The sequence below is a fragment of the Macrobrachium rosenbergii genome, chromosome 36 (assembly GCF_040412425.1).
Source record: "Macrobrachium rosenbergii isolate ZJJX-2024 chromosome 36, ASM4041242v1, whole genome shotgun sequence".
Taxonomy (NCBI): Eukaryota; Metazoa; Arthropoda; class Malacostraca; order Decapoda; family Palaemonidae; genus Macrobrachium; species Macrobrachium rosenbergii.
Window position 1 is genome coordinate 20389002 of NC_089776.1, and position 27756 is coordinate 20416757.

Below are 27756 nucleotides of genomic sequence, written 5' to 3' on the forward strand. Positions count from 1 at the left end.
CTTGCTGTTAACAGCATCGATGAAGAAATTATGAGAATTGTAGTCTCTCTTACTTAGTTTGGCCCTCAAAATATCAGAACCTGTCAGTTCCCAACAAGAGATACAAGTCTTTCTTGATCCTCTCCCTTGGAAACTTTTTAGAGGATGTTCAGTATTATATACTTTTGTGTTTAGTATGAATTTTACTGTAGTACCAGAGCAAGACTTACGACTCAGATCTGAGTGTAGATGACTTTTCTTTATTAATGTTAGGCACAAGAAGAAAGTATCCCCTCAACTTTGTATAAATTGCTGTGGTGTCCATCATGATGATGAATGTAATGGAAAAGCAAAGTGTGTTAATTTTCAAGTGGAACATAAATCCAATAATGGAACATAAATCCAATAACAAAAATTGTGAAACTTACAAATTTGAACTGTCTGCACTGAATAAATCCAGTGCAGAGCATGTAAGTATTGGTTTTGCAAAAATCAATGAGGACAGCGACCTAGGAGCTATGCCTAAGTTCTAAAGCGTTACCCCTACCCATCACTAGTAGTGCAGTGGCAGTAGCTTCTAATGCAACAGGTGTATCAACCCCTGTGGTAGTGGCCCAGACATTTGGGTCAGGTGCTCAGCCTGCTGAGGCTAGAGCACAACCCTCCAAGGAGGATAAGGTGGCACTTAACCCAACCACCTTGGACTTGTCTCAGGCGGCACCTATCTGTGCCTGACTTAATGGAGACTGAGGAGCAAAGCACCAAGGGAGGAGACATTCCCTCTCATCCTCTCCTCCATCAAATCCAATTAAACATGCATCACTTACTAATAGATAAGTACTAAGCTCGATGCAAGAACCCCAACCTGAATTTAAACAAATTGACAAGAAAGAGAAACAAAATGACACCAGTAAATTAACAGATAATACAACAAACCTGTCAAGACCAGTCCTCTCCAGATCATCTGTTGATAATGCTCATAAACAAAAGAGAGCAAATGAAAAGGCTCCATCCAAGGGGCCTCCCACCAAGCCCAAAAAGTAGTTTTCACGTCAGTACTACAGTATAATGGAACTGTGGATGTCTTAGGGCTCGAATTGAAGAGCTGAAGGTACTGCTCCATAACCATAGCCCAGGTATTGTGTGCCTCCAGGAAACTAAGCTTGGGAGTACATAATGTAATCCTGGGTTAAATTACAGCATGTATAATTCTCCACCACCAATTGGAGATAGAACTAAGGGAGTTGCAACAATTATTGGACATAAGTCATTGCAACACTCCTTGCTATCAATTAATACTCATCTCCAGTCTGTAGCAGTAACTTTCATTTTAAACAAGGAAATTGCAGTCTGCTCCAACTATCTTCCTCCTGATTTGGATTTCACTTGTAATGATATTCATTTACTGATCAATCAGCTTTCTACTCCTTTTCTCCTCCTTGGATATTTTAATGCTCTGTACTTAATAATGGGGCCATGACTTACCATAACATCTACTCCAATACCTACTCAGCTATCGATCTGAGTATTTGCTCATCTAATGTTCACATTGATTATGAATGGCCAGTAAATGAATATCCAAATGGAAGTGACCACTTCCCAATTCATGTAAAATCAGTTAAGAATCAGCCATGTGAGTCACCTTCCAGATGGAAGGTAGATGAGGCAGACTGAAAGAAATTTAGGGACTCTGATATCATGGACAAGAATGTAAAATCATTTCCATCCATCTCAGAGGCATATAGTTATTTTAATGACACTACCATCAACAGTGCAGTTACCTCTATTCCAACAACAAAATGGAAGCCCTCTAGACCCGCAGTTTCTTGGTGGAACAAAACCTGCACTAGTATGAGAAAGATCACTAGAAAATGCTATAAAAAGTTTTAAGAGGAGTGGAACTGTACAAGCCAAAGTTATTTACCAACGTAATGTGGCCAAGCAAAGTAAATATTTTAATGAAGAAAAAAAAAGTCATGGATGTACTATATCAATGTCATTAGCTCATAAACACCATCCAAAACGATTTGGAAGAAAATGAAAAAACTAAATGGCAAGTTTGTCCCTGAACCTCTGCCTACCCTTAAGGTAAATGGTGACCTAATCACCCAACCAGAGAGGGTTGCAGAAGAACTAGGAGAACATTTCTCGCGAATATCGAGTAGTGAGAACTATTCTCAAGGATTCCAAGACATTAGAAATGCCCAGATTTCTCTTGATTTAAGTGGAAACAATTTTGAACCATATAATGCAAAACTTACTCTGCAGGAACTCAAAGATGCTGTGCAGAATACCGAACCATCAGCCCCTGGTGAAGATAAAATACTTTTTGAAATGCTGAAACATCTCCCAGAAAAGTCAAAGAAACTTCTTTTAGATATAACAAATGAAATCTGGGGAACGGGTGTTATTCCTAAGAGCTGGAAATTATCATTAATCCTCCCTATGAAGAAACCAAACAAGGATCCTTCTTTACCCAGCAGCTACACACCAATAGCTCTCACCAGTTGTGTTTGTAAGCTGATGGAAAAATAAATTGCTTTCTCCATTCCAGTTTGGCTTTAGGAAAACTAACTAGATCTACTTTAGATCCCTTGCTCAGGCTCTCAAACCAAATACAAGATTTTGCTAAATAGAGCCAAAAAATAGGAGTTTTCTTTGATTGGGAAAAGGCATATGACACCGCATGGCATTTTGGTATTATAAAAAAAGTTTAATAAGATGGACATTAAAGGAAAAATTATCAGATTTATAAGTTCGTTTTTATCAGAAAGATATATTAAGGTAAGAGCTGGGAATAATGTATCATGACCTTTCTTACAAGGAGAGGGAGTTCCTCAGGGTAGTGTCCTTAGTGTCACCCTCTTTGTAGATGATTTGGCTCTGTACTGGGATATGATGCAATATCTACTTTCATGGAAATGGCCAGCGACAAAGTAAGCAATGGGCTAAAGTTTCGATTTTCCGATCAAAAACTGTTGCTGTTTGAAGAACTAAGGAAATCATTCCAATTCTAAAATGGAAAGTATTTTAACTTTCTACTGAAATAAAATTTTTAGGAATGGTCTTTAATGAAAAGTGAAAGTGAGGAGCTCACTAAATACTTTAAAAGTAGTATCTAATTTTAATTGGGGTGCTGTTAAGAAGTCATTCTTAAGGCTTTATAATGCAGTATATTTATCTGAGTTATACTATAGCTGCCAATTAAACTCATCTGCTTCAAAGACAGAACTTAAGGAATTGGACATTGTGTATAATATGGGGCTAAGGATCTGCACTGGAGCTTTTAGAACTTCAGCCATTGAAAGTATTTATGTAGACTCCCATCAGCTACCACTGGACTTAAGGAGGCATGAGCTAGGTCTGAGATACACCATGCGGCTGAAAAGCTCAAAGGAAAATCCTTCTTTTGAGATCTTAAAAAGTGTGACAAGTCTTTTTGGATCTAGATCTTCAACACCATTTCAAATCAAACAGCTGGGTGAACTGGAGGATGAAAGTATAAAATTGCAGAAGATCCTACAAGTTAAACATCATACTATCCCTCCATGGTTTATTCCAGCAATAAGATGTATGCATTAAAGAGATAGGGAAGAAAGATCGTCTGGGAGAGGAAGTCAGAAAACAAGTTTTTGGAGCGTGATGAGAGGCATATAAATGACAGGAAGAGCTATACTGATGGATCAAAATCAGAAGATGGAGTAGGCTGTGCAGTGATGTGTGAGGGGGAATCATATATAAAAAAGTTACCAGACTCCTCATCAATATTCACTGCTGAAACAACTGCCATAGTTGATGCTTTAAATCTTGCATCTGATAAGAAATTTAAATCCACAGTAATATATAGTGAATCAAGGAGTGTTTTAGAAGCTCTAAAGAAGTTTAACTCTACCCATCCCTTAATTCAAAACGCTCAGGAATGGCTTTTTTATCTTTCTGTTCACCACAAATCAGTTAAGTTTTGTTGGCCGATAGCAAAGCAAATATGCTGCAAGATGTGATTTTTTGAACTAATAAGGTGCCACATTTGAATATGCGTCCAGTTATCAGAAGATATATTCGTAAAAAATTGCAGCAGAGGCAGACTTCCCCCATTTTATCCATTTATAGGAAGTACAGAAATATTCGAAACAGTATTGATTTTTGGAGTTCGGGTTTTAATCATAACAGATGATTCGAGATCATCCTAACACGGCCTAGGATTGGCCACACCCGCTTCACCCATAGTTATATTTTAGAGAGAGCCAGTGCCCCAGTTTGTGCTTACTGTGGTGGTCAGCTATCCGTTGAGCAAATGATGTTGCCCTGTCCTAGATCTAATCGCCTTAGGGTAAAGTACTTACTAACTGGGAAGACTATTTTAGAAATTTTAAATGATGACGTTGAGGTAGATAACCTTATGAGTTATGTGAAAGAATCTGGTTATTTTAATGAGATATGATTTTAGTATATTTATTAAAGATTTTAGTCATATTTATTTTATATATTAAATCTATATATTTTAAATATTTAAGTTTTATATACATTTATCTTTTATTGGTTTTATCTAATATCATTCTTAATTTTATGTGTTCATATTTTAAAACACTGAATTTTACTAATATGCTTTCATTCACTTACTCATTATTATCAATCATATCATTAATTTATATATTGAATAATCCTGATGGGTTCCGGCGCTTGGTCTTCAAGACCTAAATTTCATAATCAATCGCTCAGCCAACCAGCTTTCCTAGTTAGAGCTAAAAGATTGTTTGAGTCACTGAATATAAATATATAGTTACCCTCAGTAGTAAAATTTCCTCCTCCTTGGACTGTGAATAGAATAAGAATTTGCACACACTTAGAATATATATCAAAACGTTATTCATGTACCCCCAGAACACCATAGACATGCAGTATACACAGACGGCTCTAGATCAGAATACGGAGTGGGTTATGCAGCAGTATCCCAAGACAAAACAAGGCGTTCACAACATTAAAGTGTCCCCAGAGCTCCAAGTTGCAAATTTTTTTTTTTTGCTCCAGAGTCTTCTAAAAATATCCTACGTTTCTCAAGCAAAAGCGTACTTGCATATGTAGACTCCAAAGTGGTCGAAAATCCATTATCTAACAAAGGGTGGTGAACCGCGCGCGAGAGATTGGGAAGCCCACGTGGAGATCCTCAGTATTGCGAAACGATGTGGGAACAGAGTTCCTGTGAATAAGGGTCTTCGGCTCGTGGAAACCCTTAGTATGCGAAACGAAGTGGGAACCGAATTCCTGTGAATAAGGGTCTTTGGGCTCGACCAATCCGCGACTTCGTTGCTGGTGCATCCAAGTCAATCAGCATGTTTGTTTATATTGCGCCACGCTTCTCAGAATCAGCTGATACGTAAGTTCTCTCGTGTTTTATGCTGTTTGCATCGGGATAAAAATATATTATTGGTATTGGTTGTAATAATATGCTGAATGAATACTTGTAGCTTACTGTGTGACTTAGAATAAGCTTAATCAATGCAAAAATACGGAGAAAACATCAAAACAGGACCAGGTGTCTTAATGGCCTCAGTGTGATTACTGTGAGGCTTGAAAGTTTTTATTTTGATAATCGTTGTGTGCTTTTTTGAGGGTTTTAATTGTGCTAATAATACGTTTATATTATACATAGATCCCTTTAGAAGCTATGTTATTAATGTTATTATGCATTTTTATAAAAAATGTTTTAATATTATAATAATAAGAGCGTTCTCCGCAAATATGGAGTAGATAATCACACAAGTCACGTTACCTGATCTTGTCCCAGTGATTTTTAGTTTCTTTTTTCATTTTCTTTTTGTTAACTAGTGTTTTTTTTCAGATCATGGAGAAAAATTCCAAAAGTGATAGCAAGGGTGATGGTGATGTCATCACAGTGACACCCATAAAAAACAAATTTTATTCTAAAAAGAAAAAAGCGGTCAGTGGGAAGAAAATTATCTTTAAAACACCGGAAAAACAACAAAGATACAGTGACTGACTCAGAAGGGTGTCATCATTCCTCTAAAGGACTGTCACGAACACAGGTTTTAAAACATCTGTTTGAGGAGGATGGCACAACCCGTGAATTATTCTGACCAGTGATAATGAGGAATCTGATGTTGTTGACCCTGGTGTGTGCATTGGTGTGCTGCATACACAAGTAGAAAAGAGAGCCAGTGCAAGTGGAGGTATCAGCAGTGTAGTTATCGAAGTCCCAGCAGTACCAGGACAATCTTCTTCTCAAGAAGAAGGTGATGTTGTGGAGTTAGTTAATGAAGAACCCATTTTCTCTGCAGAGAGAGGGAGGAAAAGAAAAGTCAGTGTTGATGCTTGGAAAACTAGTGTGGCTAAAAAGAAAAGAAACTTAGGGGAAGAATATGTAAGCAGGATAACAAAGAGAGTAGTGCCAGCAAAAGGATTGGGCTCTCCCTGCACCGATGGATGCTTCACTGGGCTTGGCCAAGAGCACTGCAAGAATATAAACAAGGAATATTGGAGAATTGAGGATTACAACCTCCAGACAGCCTACCTCATCGGATGTATTGAGAGGAAAAAAGTACAAAAGAAGGGAGCAAAGTGACTGACAAAGATGGCAAAAAAGTACAAGTCTGCCGCTAAGGGTTTGAAAGTTATGCCATCTGCCATAAAAGGGTGCAATATCTTTCAAACAAGAGGACCGAAATGGGTGCTCCTATCCCTGATAAGAGGGGCAAAAGCTCAAGGGGACAAAATCTACCTGCTGAAGCTGTTGCGTATGTGCACAAGAACATACAAAGTTTGCCTGTGCGGCGCAGCCATTACTCAAGGGCCAAGTCGGACAATCGACAATATCTCCCAAGCAAATATACTGTAGCGACACTGTACAATATGTACTTAAGCCATATGAGGGATTATTATCCTCAGATTCCAACGGTCAGGTTCAGATATTATCACTGAGTCTTCACCACCAACTACAATATCGGTAAAGAGCCGATCAGCAAGGATGTCTGCAACACATGCTGCAAGATGAAGACGTCAATCAAGAATGCCCAGAACATCAGCACTCCCAATCTGGAAGCTCTAAAAGAAGAGCTGAAGGCTCACAAAATCAAGAAAAATGAGGCCTTCAACTTCATGTGCAGCATGGCTTGCGACGAAGATCCTGACACGATCGTGCTGTGCATGGATTTGCAGGTGTTGCCTTGTCCTAGAACGCCAGTGTGTGTGAGGCTTTCTATCGTAGAAAGCTCAGCATATACAATCTATGCATCCATGACCTCAAGACGAATGTGAGCCACATGTTCTTGTGGTCAGAAAATTGTGCATGCAGAGGGCCCTCAGAAATTTTAAGTTGTCTCAGCAGATACCTCGACAAGTATGTAACTTTGTGTACTAGTGCACCCAAGAAGATGTTTATTTTTGCAGACAACTGAGTGGTCAAAACAAAAACATTGCATTGCTTGTTGGCAACATGAGGCTAATCCACATGGGGTACTTCCAGCAGATCGAGATGGCCTACTTAGTGAGGGGGCATTCATACATGGCCTGTGACCGGGCTTTCGGTACTATAGAGAAAGAGATCACCAACAGCGGGGTCATCATGAAGTCGATACGTGATTACAACGACGTCATCGGCGGCAAGAATAAGGCAGTGCATTTCCCTACCTACATAATGAAAAGGAAGGACTTCTGGGACTATTGATGAACTGCTAACAAGCAAAAAAGCAATGAAGAGATTTCCATCTGAGGCACAGTTTAGTGGTGCCTCTAACCTCATTGTTACTTCTGCCCACCGTACCCAGTATCTTGTGAAATCCAACTTCACCATTCCAGATGAAGAGGCTGTTACTGTGAGTCTTGTCCCAGGCCGTAAAAATAAGCAGCCTGCAAACTTCGACCTGATTCTGCTGAGTTGTGTGCAATAGCATCAGCCATAAAAATAATTAAAGAAACCTCACTTAATAATTTTGTGGTTTTTAGCGACTCAAGAAGCTCTATAAGACAAGACTATAAGATTTAGGCCAAAGGCCAAGCACTGGGACCTATAAGGTCATTCAACGCTGAAAGGAGAAGTGAGAGTAAAGGAGGTTTGAAAGGTGTAACAGGAGGAAAACTTAGCAGTTGCATTATGAAACAATTCTTAGGAGAGGGTGGAAAGTAAAATGAAAGAAAGAGAATATGAACGGAGTTACAGTAAATGGAATGAAAGGGGATGCAGCTCGTGGTCGAAGGGACGCTGCAAAGATCCTTAAGTAATGCCTATACAGTGCATCGCGTGAGGTGCACTGATGCCACGACCCCCCTGCGGGAAAGAAGCTATAGAAGCCATTCAAAGTTACAAACCGAAAAATAATATAGTACAACAAATTAAGTTTTCACTCCATAAATTGTATGATAATGGAAAAAATATTGAAATATGTTGGATCCCTGCCCATGTAGGGATTAAAGGAAATGAAGAGGCTGATAAAGCAGCTAAAGAAGCAGTCCACATGACAAGAACAAATGTAGACATCCCTATTAGTGACTATATAAGATATATAAAAACAATCATTGTAAGTAAATGGCAAAATATATGGAATGAAGAACCTGAAAATAATAAATTAAAACAGATAAAATCCAGTGTTGGAAAATGGAGTTCGTCTTATCAGAGAGACACACACACAAGTAATTCTGACGCGTCTTCGAATAGGCCATACTCGTTTGGCACATTGACACTTAATGAACAGTCCATGTGGCCTTCCTCCCAAATGCCCAGATTGCAGTGTTGATAACTGTGAAACATGTATTGTGTGGATATCCAAAATATAACCTGCAGCGATTATCAAATTTTGGAAATAGATCAATAAAAGAAATTTTGTCGGGATCTTCAACATTTTCAGTAATACCTGTTTTAATGTTCATGAGGAGCTGTTATTTAATTGATGAAATAGAAAAAGTAAATAATAGAAATACGAATACCCTTAGACGTCTAATGAATTTTAAAACAACTAAATTTTAAAATTTTTCTTAATTTATTTTGAATTTTAATATACCTTTTTAGTGAGTATATATGGAAACGAGTATAAATGTATTTATTGTGTGAGTGTGCTCCAGGAGGAGAGCGTATGCCTTTGTGCCGCTTTTAATTTCATTTTCATTCATTCATCACTACACCGAGCGACCTATTTGGTCCCAGTGCTAGGCTTCTAGCCTAGACCTGTCATTTCATCCAAATCCTTCGGGCCAGCCCTATGAGAGCTGATAGCTCAGTGGTCTGGTTGAACTTTCTCTGATATGTAGATTATTATTATGGAAAGAGAGAGAGAGAGAGAGAGAGAGAGAGAGAGAGAGAGAGAGAGAGAGAGAGAGAGAGATGCGCAAGTAATTCTGACACGTCTCTGAATAGGTCATATTCGTCTGATACATGGACATTTAGTGAACCGTCCACATGGCCCTCCTCCAGAATGCTCAGAACGCAAATTGATAACAACAGTTAAACATGTATTGTGTGAATGACCAAAATATAACCAACAACGGTTATCAAGTTTCGGTAATAGATCAGTCGGTGGAATTTAATGAGAATGTACACTTTCAATTGTTCCAATTTTAATATTCGGGAGGAGTTGTAATTTAATTAAAATATAAAAGGTAATTAATGAAAATACAAAAATCCTTGGGGAATATAATGAATAAAAAAGATACGATTTTTAAAAATATTAACTTATCCTGTTTTTATATTTACTTTTTTTTAATTGTGCAGCTGGAAACATGAGTAAATGTATTTAATGCGTGCGTGTGTTCCAATGTAGAACCATATGGTTTTTTGGGTATTCTTAGAAACTTTCATTTTTATTCATCATTTAGTCCCAGTGCTTGGCCTATGACCTAGAGCTGGCACTCCATTTCTTTTTAATCCTTCGGGCCAGCCCTATGAGAGCTGTTAAATCAACTCAGTTGTCTGGTTAAACTATTTTAATAATTTAATAATAATAATAATAATAATAATAATATCAATGGACTTTGTTTTGTAATACCCATGTTCTGTGAATGGTAGTTGAATATTTTATGTTCATTTGCTTTATTCTTTCAGTTGGTTCTGGTTATTCCTAGTAATAGATTGTTTTATGCTAAACAGTTTACCCGTTCATTATTAACAGCGTTTTTAATATACAGGTTTTTGTCTAAAGCTTCTTGCTATCGGTGGGTTTTTACAGTATTTTGCATACTGAATTCTTTTGCTTTACGAGGTTCCATCCCTGTAATGCTCGTGTCTTGGTATAATCTGCCAGTTTTATTCTAGACAACTGTCCCCGTTAATGCTTGGTAGAACTCTAATTAATTCAGTTTCTTGATTATTTCTTTTGTCTGTATTTTAACATTGAATCCTCCATGAGCGTTTCATATTTGTTCGTAAATACAGTTAAATCAAATGTCATTATCAACGTATTTGTAATATTCAAGAGCTTTAAAATTTCCATTACTCCTGATGCAAGCATCATACAGATGAGCGTTTTCTTTGTCGAAAGCTCCTCCAAAGAAAATGTCTCCTTTAGTATAACTATTGTAATAGAGGTATAACTACTTTAATATTTTGTGATACCGAGGTATCAAAGCAAATCTTGTAAGTCCTTGCTTTTAGAATGCGAAAATTATTTTGTGTGTGTATTTGTGTGCTATGGAACTTCATTAACATCTCGCCTGCTCATATGTTTGAACGATCTCCCGCAATTGAACGTTTTTGTCATTGTTCAAAATGCTTTAATTCCGTAAGAAAACTATTTATTGTGCTTTTTTCTTTGATGTACAGATCAAGGGTTTTAGGATGGCCAGAGTGCGATGTGGGCTATCAACAGTATATCTGACGCATTACCTTCCTCTTGCGATTTCTGATGGCACTTTTAATTTTGCAGGAGGGGATGTCCTTGATTACCGAGGTTTGTTGTACGTTTGTTTGTCAGCATTTTAATTTTTTACTTATTTTGATTTAGTATGTTATTCTGTGGTTCATTAGGTTTTAAGATATGATGCAGTAGATCGTATTAGTTGGGAGCATTTTCATGCATGGTATACATAAATTTATTATAGTGGATAACCCTATTTTTAATTGAAGAAAAAAAAAAAAATGAAACTGACATTGGTTTGATAGTTGTTATCGGCTTCTGTGACAGTTGTTAATGTGATGCCAGGACGTTGACATATTTAAGTAATTTTTCCTTGTAATTCTTTTTGAAAGGATTCGTGTTGTTAATTTTCTTTTTTATATAGCATTTCTGTATGTATCCTGTTACGTTCGTTATCTTGAAGATATAATGTCAGTTTTAACATTTTTATTCGTTTCTTTACACTTATTGTGAATTTGACTTTTTGTTAAATCTGTTTCGATTTAATCTGTTATAAATGGCATGCTTTGTTGAAAGTTAGATTATATATAGTGTCTTCTTTTTTTCGTAGACTATTACTGTTTTACAAAGGAGGACTGAACTCTAATGCTTCTTCTTCAAAGAAGGAAAAAACTTCTTTAAAGTTTTTTCCTTATGTTCAAGGCCAGTAGCTAGGAAGGCGGCTTTAATTTTCGTATGTAGTCTCTCTGCCCATCATTTTTTGTGAGCGATTTTATTTTTCATGTGTAAATATACCGAGTCAGAAAACAGAATTTGGTGGTGAATTACTACGAAAGCCCAATTTGGTAGTGCAAGGAAAAACAATGGTAAAATCTTGTTGTCCTGAGATACTGACTGTGTATTTGTTTCCATAGAAATAGATATGCCTAAGTTCGAGTATGCTTGTTGGCATTTGTATCCTACAGGATGTCTTCCGTCACGTCCTACATGTTGACACTACATTCTGGTCCTCTTCAGGAGTTTGGTCCTTGAAGTTCTGTACAGCGTCCCTTCGGCGCCTAGCTGCAACCCCTTTCATTCCTTTTACTGTATCTCCGTTCATATTAATATTTTATCTCAGTTTTCATCCTCTCCCAACAATTGTTTCATAGTGGTACTGCGAGAGTTTCCTCCTGTTACATCTTTAAAACATTTACTCTTAACAGTGGCGTAGCTGGCATTCCATCAGTGGGGGGCTTAGGTGGGGCCAAGATATTTTTTGGGGGGTGCCAAAGATAATTCACAAAACTAATGTACCAATTCTGTAATTAGTAAAATATACTATTCTCGGATGTGTATATGCATGTGAATGATGAAAAATTATAGTATTATTCATTACTCAACCTGTATTTGAAATTATAGAGCTCAGTTTTCAATTAATTTTCAAGTCTTACTATTTGCAAACGTATCAAATACTGTAATGTAAATTTCCTCACAACCTTATATTCAACAATAGCCTAATTTCTATTATCAAGTTTAATTTTCAACTACAGTATAATATCCGTGTCATGTAAATTTATCAAAATAGTGCATGTTGTCAATAACACAAAAGACTTATGACTCTCCAAAATCTCTTCAAAATTTCAACCTATCCCATTCCCTCTTCTTCATCTCCTCTCCATGGATATTAACTCTTAAGCAGCAGGAGCAAATTGCATTGCACTCATTCATAACTGTAACTATAGTTTCAATCACTTCATACATAAGTTGATAACATTAAGTTGGATCAAAATATCATGAACAAACATGTCATTTGTGTTAAAAACCTATGAACCAAACTCATGTATAAGTTGTAAAGGTAACAAGAACCAAAATAATGTCATTAGATACGCAGCACAACTGTAAATAAACGAAAAATATTTTAAATACTTTCTCAGCTAAAACATTCCAATGGCATGTAAGTGGATCAAATAGAGAATATTAATACCATTAGAATGGATCAAATCCGATCAAAATAATGTCATCAGCAGCACGTGCGTCAATTGTGTTAAAAAAAGAAAAAAGAAAAAAACATTCGCTTCTCATCTATATACGAGTACAAGCCATACACGTAAGAGGGACAGACATAAGGTGATTAAGAATATGCCAAAACTGTAAGTTAACTAAGAGTATTTTTCCTTGTTTCAAACAAAAACATGCCCATGGCATGTATATAAATAGTTTAATATATAACGCTAAAGTTGTAAAACATATACGCAATTATATATCTTTTCAGTAAAGAAGTATGTTTCTATTATAATGTCGTTTGGCAAATTTTGATACAATTTTGTCCATATCCGTAGGTTTTGCCCTAGACATATGAATTCCAAGGGCGGCAAGGGAGGTGCTGCGCAGATAGTTTTTTTTATTAGCTTCATGGATGAAAAATTTCTTTCACACGCAGCTGATGTGGGAGGAAGATCTATAGCTATCGTCTGATAATCTACAACACCAATGTAGTGTGGCGTTTTTGAAACTTGTGGTTAAAAGTCGCTTTCGACTGTCGTAGGACATGATCGCCAGGACGAGAATATCTGCTTTTGACCACCAGAGTGTTAGAGTTCAGCTACGAAGGGAACTTCAGCGGGGAGGGGGGAGGGTGGGCAGTGGGGACCAAGCAATTGACTGCCGTCCCCCCCTAGCGACGCCACTGACTCTTAATCGCCGTTTCAGCGCTGAATGACCTGATAGGTCGGAGCGGTTGGCTTTTGACCTAAATTTTATATTCCGTTCTAAAGTCCTTTACAGAAATTAAGAATCCATTCTTTTCATGAATGTGGGATTTGGGTTTTCAGTCCGTTCAGCAATATATTTTTCTACATGGCTAAATATCTTTGAGAACTGGGTTTTATTTGGAAGTGAACATATAAGTTTTGCGATTACATGATTTCAGCTTGAAATAAGGGCGAAGTGCCTTTCGTTATCATGGTGCTTTGGAAGTCTAATAGTTCAGTGGAGCCCCCCTGATCCCACCCCCTTGAGGAGGTGGGAGGCTTAGCTAAGGATCCACTACGGGGAGAGTATGCTCTTTTACCCATACTCCCTCTTCTGGGACCTGTAACTCTGTTACTCCTCTTTCTATTAATTTTCCCCTTCCCTTCTTCCTCTTTCGTTGACGACCTTTGCATAGCATTGAATTACGGAAACCACTGCTCTTATAGCTTTGAAGGAGGGTGGAGTTGGACGGCCTGCCGATCCACCCGTAGGACTAGAGTACCCGACGTGGTCGAACGAGGAGAAATTTTTATGTTAAACCATGCCCTCAGTGCTGGGCCCGATTTTGACGGACTGACGAATCTTAAGGCATTGGACGTATGGTGTATTATCCAGGTGAGGATCCTGGGTCAGTTACCACAGTCGATAAGAGTATTGCTCCTCCCCCAGTTGGGCCTCCTTGGTGAGAGGGACCTCATCCTGGACGAAATGTTGTATGAGCCGCGGCCCATGAAACTTCAGCCACGGCCCGGTGGTGATATGTCCTATAACGTTGTCAGACTCACGATCATGTGTAACTTTAACCTTAAAAAATTAAAAAATACTGAGACTAGAGGGCTGAGGGCTGCAGTTTGGTATGTTTGGTGATTAGAGGAGGATGATCAGCATAACAATTTGCTGCCTTCTAGCCTCAGTGTTTTTTCAAGCTCTGAAGGCGGACAGAAAAAGTACCGACGGACAGACAAAGCATCTCGGTAGTTTTCTTTTACAGAAAACTAAAAACAAGCAAAAAATATACCTTTATCTCCTCAGATAATAGTAAAAGAAATGGAAATAGATATCCGAAACACCGAGGGAGTAGAATTCGTACCATAGATAAGAGTGATTATGTCAAGGGGGAAGAGATTACTTCATCACCAATAATTGCCACAACATAAGGCTTTGTAATGCAGTATGTTTATCTAAGTTAGACTATGGATGCCAAGTATACTCATCTGCTTCAAAGACTAAACTTAAGGAATTGGACGTTGTGCATAATATGTGGTTAAGGATCTGCACTAGAGCTTTTAGAACTTCACCCATTGAAAGTATTTATGTAGACTCCCATCAGCTACCACTGGACTTAAGGAGGCATGAGCTAGGTCTAAGATACACTATGCAGCTGAAAAGCTCGAAGGAGAATCCTTCTTTTGAGATCTTAAAACAGTGGTGACAAGTCTTTTTGGATCTAGATCTTCAATACCATTTCATATCAGACAGCTGGGTGAAATGGAGGATGAAAGTATAAAAACGCAAAAGATCCTACAAGTTAAACATCCTGCTATCCCTCCATGGTTTATTCCAGCAATAGATGTCTGCATTAAAGAGAAAAGAAGAAAGACCGTCCGGAAGAAGAAGTCAGAAACAAGTTTTTGGAGCATGATGAGAGGCATATAAATGACAGGAAAATCTATACTGACGGATCAAATTCGGAAGATGGAGTAGGCTGTGCAGTGGTGTGTGAGGAGGAATTATATATAAAAAAGTTATCAGGCTCCTCATCCATATTCACTGCTGAAGCAACAGCCATAGTTGATGCTTTAAATCTTCCATCTGATAAGAAATTTAAATCTACAGTAATATATAGTGACTCAAGGAGTGTTTTAGAAGCCCTAAAGAAGTTTAATCCTACCCATCCGTTAATTCAAAAGACTCAGAAATGGCTTTTTTATCTTTCTGTTCGCCACAAATCAGTAAAGTTTTGTTGGATTCCTGGGCACAGGATGTGATTTATTAACTAATAAGGTGCCACATTTGGATATTCGTCCAGTTATCAGACGATACATTCGTACAAAATGGCAGCAGAGATGGACTTCCCCATTTTATCCACAAGTAGGAAGTACAGAAACATCAGAAAAAGTATCGATTTTTGGAGTTCGGGTTTTAATCGTAACAGAAGATTTGAGATCACCCTAACACGGCTTAGGATTGGCCATACCCGCTTCACTCATAGCTATATTTTAAAGGGAGCCAATGCCCCAATTTGTGCTCACTATGGTAGTCACCTATCCGTTGAGCACATGCTGGTGTACTTCCTAAATTTAATCGCCCTAGGGCAAAGTACTTATTAACTGGGAATACTATTTTAGAAATTTTAAATGATGACGATGAGGTAGATAACCTTATGGGTTATCTGAAAAATTCTGGTTATTTTAATGAGATATGATTTCAATATATTTAATAAAGATTTTAGTCATATTTATTATTGTACTAACTATACATTTTGAATATAAAAGTTTAATATATACTTAATTTTTGTTGGTTCTATCTAATATCATTCTTCATTTTTACGTTCGTATTTTAACACTGAATTTTAATGGTATATCATCATTCACCTATTCATTATCAGTCTTATTATTAATTTATATATTTCACCTTCATTACGGCGCTGAATAATCCTGATGGGTTCCGGGGCTTGGTCTTCAAGAACTAAATTTCATAATCAATCAATAAAAATAGTTAAAGAAACCTCACTTAATAATTTTGTAATTTTTAGCGACACAAGGTTTCTTTAATTACAAACCGAAAAATTTGTATTTGAATCCATGATTAATGGAAAAAATTTGAAATCTTGAAGACCAAGCCCAACCCATCAGGTATTATTCAAGAGGCTGTTAAAGCGTAAAGAAGGTGAAACATATAAATTAATAATATGACTGATAATGAATAGGTGAAAACAATATACCAGTAAAATAAATGACAAAATATATGGAACGAAAATTGAAGAATAATATTAGATAGAAACAAAAAAAACCCTATATTAAACTTTTATATTCAAAATGATAGTTACGTACAATAATAAATATGACTAAAATACTTTATTAAATATACTGAAAACTCCATATCTCATCCAATAACTCAGTGTTTCATCATGTTTTAACAGTTAAAAATGCATTGTGTGAATGTACCAAAATATTTGTAAACGTGTCATTTTACCTGTGTAAAAGGAAGGAAAGGAAAATACAGCACATTGTATAACAGGTTAAGTTGTCAATCCATAAGCTGCATAATAATGGAAAAAATATTGAAATATGTTGGATCCCTGCCCAAGTAGGTATTAAAGAAACGAAGAGGCTGTTAAAGCAGCTAAAGAAGCAGTCCACATGACAAGAGCATTAGTGACGATATGAGATATATAAAAACAATCATCGTTGTAAATAAATGACAAAATATATGGAATGAGGAACCTGAAAATAATAAATTGAAACAGATAAAACCCTGTGTTGGAAAATGGAGTTCATCATATCAAAGAGAGAGACGCACACAAGTAATTCTGCCGCTCGACCAGGCCATACTCGTTTGACACATGGACACTTAATGAACCGTCCACATGGCCCTCATCCCGAATGCTCAAGAGTGCATAGTGTTGATAACCGTCAAAAATGTATTGTGTGAATGTCCAAAATATAACCAACAGCGATTACCAATTTTAGCAAGTAAATCGACGAGGGAAATTTTTTCAGAATCTTCTACATTTTCAACCATTCGAGTTTTATTTTAATATTCACGAAGAACTGTAATTTAATTGATAAGGTATAAAAATAAGTAAATAATGAAAATTCGAAAACCCTTAGGGCGTTTAATGAATTAAAAAAAATATTACTTATCTTATTCTGAATTTTAATATTCCTTTTTTGTTTAGTGTTTGTATGGAAACATGAATAAATGTATTTGTGTTCCAGTGTAAAAGCAAATGCTTAATACAGGTTTTAATTTAATTTCCATTCATTTATCACCATGCCGAATGACGCATTTGTTCTCAGTGCTTGGTCTCTGGCCTAGACCTGGTATTTCGATCTAATCCTTTGGGCCAGCCCCATGAGAGCTGATAGTCAGCTTAGTGGTCTGGTTAAACTGTTTTGATAATGATAATAATAATAATAATAATTGTGCATTTTTCTGTTTTGAATAATAATAATAATAATAATAATAATAGTTCTGTGGAGGCCCTTGTAATGCCTAAATCATGTGAACTTAAAATGAAAGCTTTATGTGTATATTTGTTACATTAGAGTGCACGAGGGATTGCTGCCTCCTTACCTATTTATTTTTGTTTTGATGTTTAAGCCATCTAAGGAGGGGTAGAATTTTGCTTTTTATTTCGTTTACTTATTCACCCTTGCTGCACATGCTTTTAGTTACTGAAGAAGGGGTTTTCCAGCTAGGAGTGTCGCTATTGTCTCTAGATGTTGATATTTTGTAATAAATGGTTAATGCAAGATATTGAGAGAGAAAGAGAGAGAATATTTGTTAGTTTTCATAATTATAAGCTTCTCCCTAGCATGTATTAAGTCTTGGTTTTCTTTGGACAACAGTGGAGAACGATGTGATGACCTGTCAGTGGCGTTTCACTGCAGGTGCATTTATGCTGACATTGGGAATTTGCTCAGTTGTGGCAGAGTTAGTTGATCATGGTCCGAGCGCACGGAAACAGCATGATAGATCGTTGAACCAATGTGCCAGAAGTGCCCAGGTTCCGGTGGGGTATGTGCATGTGCGGTCTCCCATGAGATATTTATGAAAGGAAAAGTGACTCACAGGGAGCCTGCCTCGATCATGTGTGGCTCATATGTGATTTTAGCCTGGTGTAGTGCTTAAAGAAAACCGCCACTATGAAGATATATTATTTACGGCCATAGAAAAGTAAGTAAGATCGCCCAGTGACCTTTAGATCTTTTCCAGACTTTTATGGTTTGTGGGTTCTGGTTTGGAAGCAGCTGAGGGCTGATCGATGTCTACATGATGAATTTCCCCATTATGCATTGCCCTGTTCCATTGTGCATTTTTCTGTTTTGAATATTCATGGCTTTTAACACCATTTCAAGTTTTAATGTAATGATATGTTTCTTTCAACAGGAATTCTAAATATTTATAAAGTATTTGGAATTGTTTTGTTTTACTCTTACATACTATATGACTGCTTATTTTGGTCTTGAATAAATATGACTATATAACTGTATTTGATGACCAGGTTGTTATTCACGAGTATTGCTTGGTATAGAATTGTTAATAGGCTTGTGTGTGAAGCATTATTTCTTTTAGTTATGTTTTCCATTGATAGGGGGTGTGAATCACTCCATTTGAGCTTTTGCTGAGTTACTTTCATTAAATTTGCAAATAAAGTCTAGTTTTGTATATCATTTCAGTAGGCCTTTGTTTTAAGATAGATACAGTGAGAGAAGTTGACAAAGGGGAAGGAATTTGCTAACACAAGGGGCCACGGCTATCAGAGACATCTCAGGAAAAGTGATTGATTCTGTTCTTCAAACAGATACATCAATAAAAGATTAACACATGTATGTGTCTTTTGCTGTAACATTTAAAACGTGGGCATGTTGATGTCTGATGCAGAAAGCTTGTTACTTAAATAGAATTCCCTACATATGACTGAATCATTGTACTGAAATTTCATTGTTGATCTCACTATTCCTTTCAGTTAGCTGGTTCAAGTTGAGATCTATGAAAGGAGCTGGGTACTTTTTAATTAACTCTATTAGTAACTGGGTGCTTGATTAACTCCATAGCCCCGTTTTTGCTTGGCGCCTGTTTGAGTGCCCTTTTGAAGAGATATGATACTTGGTTACGAGCTCATTTTAAAGAGTATAGCACTTTGCAAAACCACGTCATATATTTGGTATTCAGTTGGGTATCCTGAGTAATGGTACAGAAATGTGGAGTCTGGAGCATGGTAACTACTATCCAGTCAGGGACCGCGAGTCATCATTTTTCTCAAATATCTTTCAAACTAATTATTTGACCGAAATGGTACTTTGATGCAGTGTACAGGACACCTCCCACTAATTTTTGGTAGTATAGTTCATTGTCAAATGATGTTAGTCAAGGCGTTTACTCTTGACTTTTAAAGGCAAAGTCGCATGAGTCAGCAGGACTAATCTACACAATCGAATGTCTGCTATCCCCCATCCCTTTCCTCTCCCTCCCTCTATCGCTGTTTTTCTCATCTCCCCCCCCCCAGTACCTCTGTAATTTACAATATGCAATAAAATACCGTTTTCCATGATATTTTTCAGTATTAGCAGATAATTAGAGAGTTCATAATGAAAAGGATAGTGAGGTTTGACGTAACGACCATAATAATGGTTAATTTTTCCCAACATTTTCTGTTAATAGTATCCTTGGCGTGTTAGTGTAACAAGGGAGGAGAGGGGAAGGTGCAGTGAGACGGTCCAGGGCCTCCGAGGATGAGTACTGGTCCACGGACAACATCCACAAACCTGTAGATCCCTTAATTATCAACATGGAAAGTGATAACGAGGATGATGTGTTCCTTGATAGTGACGAAGACTATGAATAAAGTCCCTGTGATATTCTCAACTGTTTGCATCACCTTTCAACCTATGATAATACTTAATACACGTTAGAGAGAGAGAGAGAGAGAGAGAGAGAGAGAGAGAGAGAGAATTTCATAATTCCTTTACCACCCTATATAGTAGTGTTAATTATATACTGGGTTGTAGGTTAAACTGTGTGATTTAATTTTGGGTACCGTATCTTACCTGCTCGTAGTCAACAAGTCGATACGAGGGGTAAAGGATTTAAGAGATCGTGATGGTAGATACATTATACAGTACTAGGTGACTAGGGTGAATGTCATATGCTCTTTAGCGTACTCCCATTTATATAACTTGAGAAAATACATTAACAATAATTAAATGAACACAGAATCTACAAAAACCAACGTATTTATAACATCCAATATTACTCAATATAATATGATAGACAGGAAAGGCCGGGCAGTGACGGGGAGGCCAAGAAAGTGCGTTGAGGGAGGGATGAGGAGGGGAAGGGGGAGGGAGGGATGGGGTGGAGATAAAGGACGTTTGAATGCATAGGTTGGCGATGCTCGGCAACACCATGTAAGTCAAGAGTAAACGCCTTTACTAACACCATTTGGCAATGCACTATATTACCAAGGATTAGCGGGATGTGTCGTGTACACTGTGTCAAAGTACCATTTCGGTCAAATAATCAGTTTGAAAGATATTTGAGAAAAACGATGACTCATGGTCCCTGCAATGGATAGTAGTTGTTTCATAGGGCAACTACGAGGTTCTGTTCCGGTTAAAACTTTAAAACCTTTTTAACCTCAATTTCCCTTTCAGTGTTGAATGGCCTCATAGGTCCTAGTTGGTCTTTGGCCTAAATTTTTTGCTAGTAGGGGTCCATCAGAAGAGTATGCAACTATTTTAGGAGTGTTTATGTGTATATTGATTTATGCTTTTGGTATCCGTTTTTAGGATTGAAGGCCATTTCCTTGGTATGGTATTCACCTTGGGTTCTTTTCAAGAGTCAGGCACTCCTGGGTGACTAATGACATACATAAGATTTCCCTGCATGAGTGTGGTATTCTGTGATTTCTTGAGGACCCCAGGTTCATCTTGTAATTGTTTGTTGCTATAGTTACGTATTCCTGTAAGCTTCCCATAGTTAGGTTAGAACTGATACTCTCATTAGGCAGTCGAAGACTTGCATACAACTTTTCAGAAGTCTGCTACTATTGAGTTTCATTCTTAAATGTTACTCAGCTTGGATATACTTTAGTAATTCAGTACTTGATCTGATCAGGGTATGGTAGTAAGTTGGATGTCAGTTTAAGACTCTGGTCCCGAAGTTGTGTATTTGTCTTACATGATACTTTGCTGAGTCTTTTCTCTAAAAATCGTGTTGTTAGGGGTTGCCATATTGGTTCTGTGCTTGAGTTACACGAAATACCCGAAATGGGGCAGGTTTTTGTAGGAGCTTGGCATTTTACTTGGTTCCTTCTCTGGATACCATCAAGTCCTCTTTCCGTTCTGCAGGTCTCTGTTAGATCTGACAGCTATTTATTCGAGAAACCTAACGGTTTGTCTGCGTTTATCCATGAAGGATTTCATGGCAATACTTCTAACTCAGTGCACATTGTTTCATCTCTTGATAAAAATGTATTGCCAACTAATTTTCTTTTTTTGTAATATGATATCATTTGTTGAGTATCTATTGAAAATTCACTATTAGTTTCAGTAGATGGCCAGTATTTGAATACATGATAATTATTTGCTGCCTGGATAAACTAGAGCAACCAAGAAAAAAGACATGCCAGTGTTATACAGTTCTGATTTATGATTTATTTCTTACATCTGTGGAAGATTGTAACCTATTGGCTGTATTCGATTGAGTTCCCGATACCCGTTAAATAATGCAGTGCTCACACAATTAAATCAGCAGGACTTCTTTGATTTAAATATGAATGAAACAGCATTTCAGACGAATAAGTTTGCTAAATTACTTGAGATTAAATATTTCGAGTGAGTCTTTGGAAGTAAATCCGAAAGCTGCTTAAAATCCTAAATGAGAGACTGTTGCATATTTCCTTCTCTAAGGAAATTATTTATCGATCTATTTTGCCAATACACATTAAGTTATTCAGTTCGATGGCTTTCCAAGAACAGCCAGTTAACCATTATGAAAAACATACTGGGTATCTGGCTATCTTTGGATAGCCAACGAACTGAATAACTTAATGCCGCGTATTGTCAAAATGGATCGATAAATGATTTCCGAAAAACTTATATAATAATTTTGCGTAACCATAAAGAAGGAAATAGGTTACAATCTCTCATTTAGTATTTTTAAGCATTTTTCAGTTTAACTTTCAAAGTCTTTAAATACTTAATCTGAAGTAATTTGGTGAAGTGTTTCGTCTTAATTGTTGTTCACTCATATTTTAAGGTAATTCTTAAACTTTTTGCATATGTGCTCTTGTTGTGTTTAATGGTATTTGCTCCTGTTTTTGTTGATTATTATCAACAGAACAGAACTTTTTTTTTTTGGTTTTTATGAATTCTGTAAAGAGAATGGAGGGAGAAACTGTAGCGTAGCGCCAGTGGGTGGAGGAGGAGGAGGAGGAGGAGGAGGAGGAGGAGGAGGAGGAGGAGGAGGAGGAGGAGGAGGAGGAGGAGGTTGCGGTGGTAAAAGGAAGGCACCAGGGATTCTGGAAAGGAGGAAGTGAAGAGGAGAAATGATGATGCAGGAGATAAACCACGACCCTCGATTGACACGCGCTCTCGCGAGCGTTTCCCTTCCAGCCCCCAAAGCCGCCGCCATCATCATCGACCTTTGGAGCCAATTCTCCCGAAAGCATATTCAATTTATCTTAGGCGCGGGAACTGGTTAAAGCCTCGTTTGTTGCCCCTGCGGGATTGTTGTAGGTTGACATGACAAGGTTTGTTTGGGGAAAAGTGTTTCGCTTTATTCATTCTTCTCTAACCACCTGTATATGCGTTTGTCCTTTGTTTGAACGGTAATAATGATTTCTGTTATGTACAGAGATGAATGTGATGTTAATATATATATATATATATATATATATATATATATATATATATATATATATATATATATATATACATACATATATATGTATATATATACATATATATGTATATATATATATATACATATATATGTATATATATACACACATATATATGTATATATATACACACACACATACACTCACACATATGGTTGTCATGTTCCCTTATTTAATTCAACCTATCCATAACACTTGTATATGGATTAACCTCGCTTGACTGTTTTTCCAGTCTTTGGTACAATGCTCTCTCTCTCTCTCTCTCTCTCTCTCTCTCTCTCTCTCTCTCTCTCTCTCTCTCTCTCTCTCTCGTGTGTGTGTGCGCGCGCGCTACTTTGAATGACGGTCAGTTGAAAGGTTAATATAGTGTTTTCTTAAAGGGGGAAACGGGAAGGGAAAGGAGCAGAAATTGTTGAGCAAAGCGAAAACCAAATGTTAGACCGTCATCTGTAAAGAAACGAGCTTCTAGTAACCACGCACTTGGATGCCAAAGGAACAAAATATTGTCGTAAAACAACGCCAGTGTTACAGGACTCAAGGAAAATAGAAATTAAGATGAAATTCCATTGTCTGACAGTTCGGGACAGACAAGTAAACGAAACACGCAGTACAGTTGTCATTTAGCAGGTGTAAATGTTAAAGCGAAATTAATCTTATGTTTTTTGGCATTTAACTAATAAACTCCATATTGTATGGCTGTGATACTGAATGCACCAGTAGGTTACAAATACGAAAAAGAATACAGTAAAGGTGGACAGAAGCAAAAGGTCCCTATAGACAATTCCAGATAAGAGACGAGGAATGCAAAGTAGAACATGCTAAGTACCCAAGTCTAGAGATTGAAATTAAAGAAGATAAGGGGTATGGGAGGATACTTGGACAAACAGGCTGGTAATATTGACAGTCATGTATTTAGAAATTGGCATTGGTGTTATGGTAGCCCACAGAATTATTAATGAAATATCCACTGGTGAAAATATAAAAAAAGAAAGATACCCTGGATTAATACCATCAGAATAAGAAAATAGAACATTTTTGTGAGGTCACGAGGAAGAGATAACCTCAGTGTAAAATAGTAACAGATATTCCTTATCGGTGTTATGAGTCCCTTCTTATAAAAGATCAGTCACCCACACTCAACAATCAAACTACCAAGGTTCCATTGTATAGAGGAGAGCTTTAAATGCAAACGCCCCCTCACCCTTTCATTTTTAGACTCCGCTCTTAACGTACCCACATATCTTTTAACCACAGACATGAATGGATAAGCTCTCCAGTAAACTATTCATAATTTTTTTTGTATATTTTTTGCATTTCTTCCAAGTTGCTCAGTATTTTCATTGGATGATTGTTTAATTTGTTAGCTTTTATTGTAACTTCCCTGAAACTGTCAATATTTTAGTTATTTTATTTTTTGTTATTATTGGTCTTGCATATTGTCATTTATTTCACTGACCGTACACTTGCAATTTATATCGTTGTGTGCATCCACCTTTGAAGTATTCATCAATTTCGTTTTGTATACACGTTTTAAGTTGGTTAACAATTAGAGTTTTCCTCTTTACATTGAAGTTTTCGCGAAACGAATATATGGACAGTATTTTATATATAATTATATATATATATATATATATATATATATATATATATATATATATATATATATATATATAAATTATAAATACATATTGCAACGGGGAATACCCTTCCCAAGTCAACTCATCTTTCAAGAAACTTGTTTTCAAAGAACTTAATAATTTTATCTCACTGCTGACACCAACAGTCGGTCATGGAAAAATTGCTTCTTCTCTAAATCTCTAGTTATATTCCCTTGGCAGCCTTTTTTTCCTTCCCCTGAACTTGTGACTGTGCTAAGCCCTTTTCCAGGCTATTAAGCCGCCCTTGGAGATAATCCCCTTTCGTCCGATGGCAGAAGTGAAAGTTGGACTGACCTCATGGCGCACAAGCAGCCCACAAGGTCAAAGCCCTTACCACGTGGTCAACAGAGCTATCTACGAGGTCAAAGGCAGCATGCCAAAAGCCACACATCTCATGATAGAAAACGGATGACACCTTGGAGAATGGGAAAATTAATCCGGGAGAAGGCAGAGACACACCCGGATGCAGATCCGACACACACTTCCCCTTGACTTCCTCTCCTTTAGAACCTGTTCCCCCCATGTGGCTGCCTATCCAGTCCAGTATCTTTCCAGTGCCAATTTCCCAAATAACCCCCTGCCATTGTTGGTACATCTACGAGGACTTCTCTCTCCGGGATAAGGTAAAGTGCTAGGAATCTGTGGTTTATCAGTCACATAGTTATTTTCCTTGTGCTAATCATTTTCAGTTTTCCAAATACAATTCTCCTATAGACCTGACTTTGCTATTAACTTGTGTTCGTAAGTGATTTAACGGTGTTTTATAGCCATCAGAGCACCCTCAAACCCGTAGTTATGTTATTTCTACCAAGTAATTGTATGCATTCTCCATTGCAGATGGAATTTTCTTGATGTGAATCCTTTGCTTCGATTGTGCTTTATTGCCATGGTCAACCCACTGCAATCTAACCCTCAGTGCCATTGAATTGGAATTCCCGGCACCTTCAGTTATTACCTTTCCATCATAATTTTGTACTCCGGCAGGACCCAATTTACCTGTTTTAATTATCCCCATCTTCTGATTTTGTTATTGTGAATGTATGTGATTTTAGTTAACCTAAGAGTTTTCCCTTTCTAGTAAGGCCCTCAGCTCATTACCTTTTCTTCTTATGTTCTACTAGTCCAGGAATTTTAGTCAGATCAGAGTCATCAGATCAGAGTCATCCCTTGTGGTAAGTACTTCCCCCCAGATTAGAACATAAAAATATGAATATTATGTATATATAGATTTATATATACACATGCATATATACAAATACATTTTGGGACATAATTTTTCATGAATACAGTATTCATTGAATGTACAGTTGTTGTGAACAAGTCCGCCTTTTACACCTTGGCGAGAGACTTCGAAAAGGTATATGGTAACAGTGTTTACTAAAGGGAGGGGCCTCTTTCTCTGTTAGCACGAGTTCCACCAAGCAGCTCTAGAGTTGATTTTAGTGAGAGGAGTCTTTAGGTATGGTTGGATGTAGGCACAGACACACACAAAATAAAAATAAAATCCTAAACAAACTTATGCATATGGTTTAGCACCAGGTCATGATTATTATCATTTCTTTATTAGAAATGTGAATTTGATATCTAAAAGGAGTTCAAAATCTAATTGGCATTTTGCTACCCTGCATTCTTTAAAAATTCTTTAAAAAGAGAACCCTAATACATTGTCATCAAACTGCATTTCTCCAAGTAGCCATTTCCAAAATGGACAGGTAAACGACTGAATGGGTAGTTTGACAGTAGAGATGTCCGTCTCTTAGTTATCCTCACACGAATGATGATGATAATAGCTAAAGAAATTTCTGTCTGTATGACGTTAAAACTTTTATTACAATTAATATTAGAAAATATAAGCCAAGTAGAAAATTATACGTTTATCCATAACATAACATATAATAAATGTTATTGAAATATTCAAGGGGGAATACAATCCCAACCATGTGTAAATGAGCCCTCTGAATATAAAAATTGTTATCATTGGCAAACGAATTAACTTTACCATATGGGAATGGTTAAAAGTCTACACCAAGTTTGGGAGTCCTTCACTTTCTATTGTTCATTGTGGAATTTTCTCTGTCCCTAGTTGTGTTTCTTTTTGATTCATCAACAGCGTCTTTCTCTCTCTCTCTCTTTCTCTTGCTCTGTGTGTGTGTGTGTGTGTCTGAGTCTTACTCAAACCATACTTAAAGACTCCTCCCACTAAAACAACTCTAGAGCTGCTTGGTGGAACTCGTGCTAACAGAGAAAGAGCCCCCCCAAAACAGTAAACAATTTTTCGATGTCTCTCTCCAAGGTGTAACAGGTGGACTTGTTCACAATTGTATATATGTATACATACATATATATTATATATATATATACATATATATGTAATATACATACATACATACATACATACATACATACATACATACTTACGTAGATACATGCATACATACATGCATACGTACATTCAATGCATACTGTATACATGAAAAATTATGACCAGAAGTGTATATGTAGTATGCATGTATGTCCGTGTACATCTCTCTCTCTCTCTCTCTCTCTCTCTCTCTCTCTCTCTCTCTCTCTCTCTCTCTCTCTCTCTCTCTCTCTCTCAGTGTTATATATATATATATATATATATATATATATATATATATATATATATATATATATATATATATATATATATATATATATTATATATTTTATATATGTGTATATATATTATATGTGTGTATTTATATATATATATATATATATATATATATATATATATATATATATATATATATATATATATATATATATATATATATACAGTAGATATATACAGTTTAGTAAAAGTACCTCTTACTGAGACAGGTTTCCATTACAGTTTATAAATGCTGTCTCTTACTGAGACAGGTTTCTGCTGAACCGAATGCACAAAAGGGGAAATTCGTGAATTCAGTATCTCAAAAAAAGTTATATA

General features: G+C 36.8%; 1 long non-coding RNA gene across 1 annotated transcript in view; it reads left to right on the forward strand.

Moving 5' to 3' along the window:
• Positions 1–10748: 10748 nt before the first annotated feature.
• The window catches only part of LOC136856491 (uncharacterized), a 115740-nt gene continuing 98732 nt past the window's right edge, over positions 10749–27756 (forward strand). Inside the window, exon 1 of the long non-coding RNA XR_010858359.1 lies at positions 10749–10871. This is a non-coding gene — a long non-coding RNA (uncharacterized lncRNA). The remainder of the gene's footprint in view (positions 10872–27756) is intronic.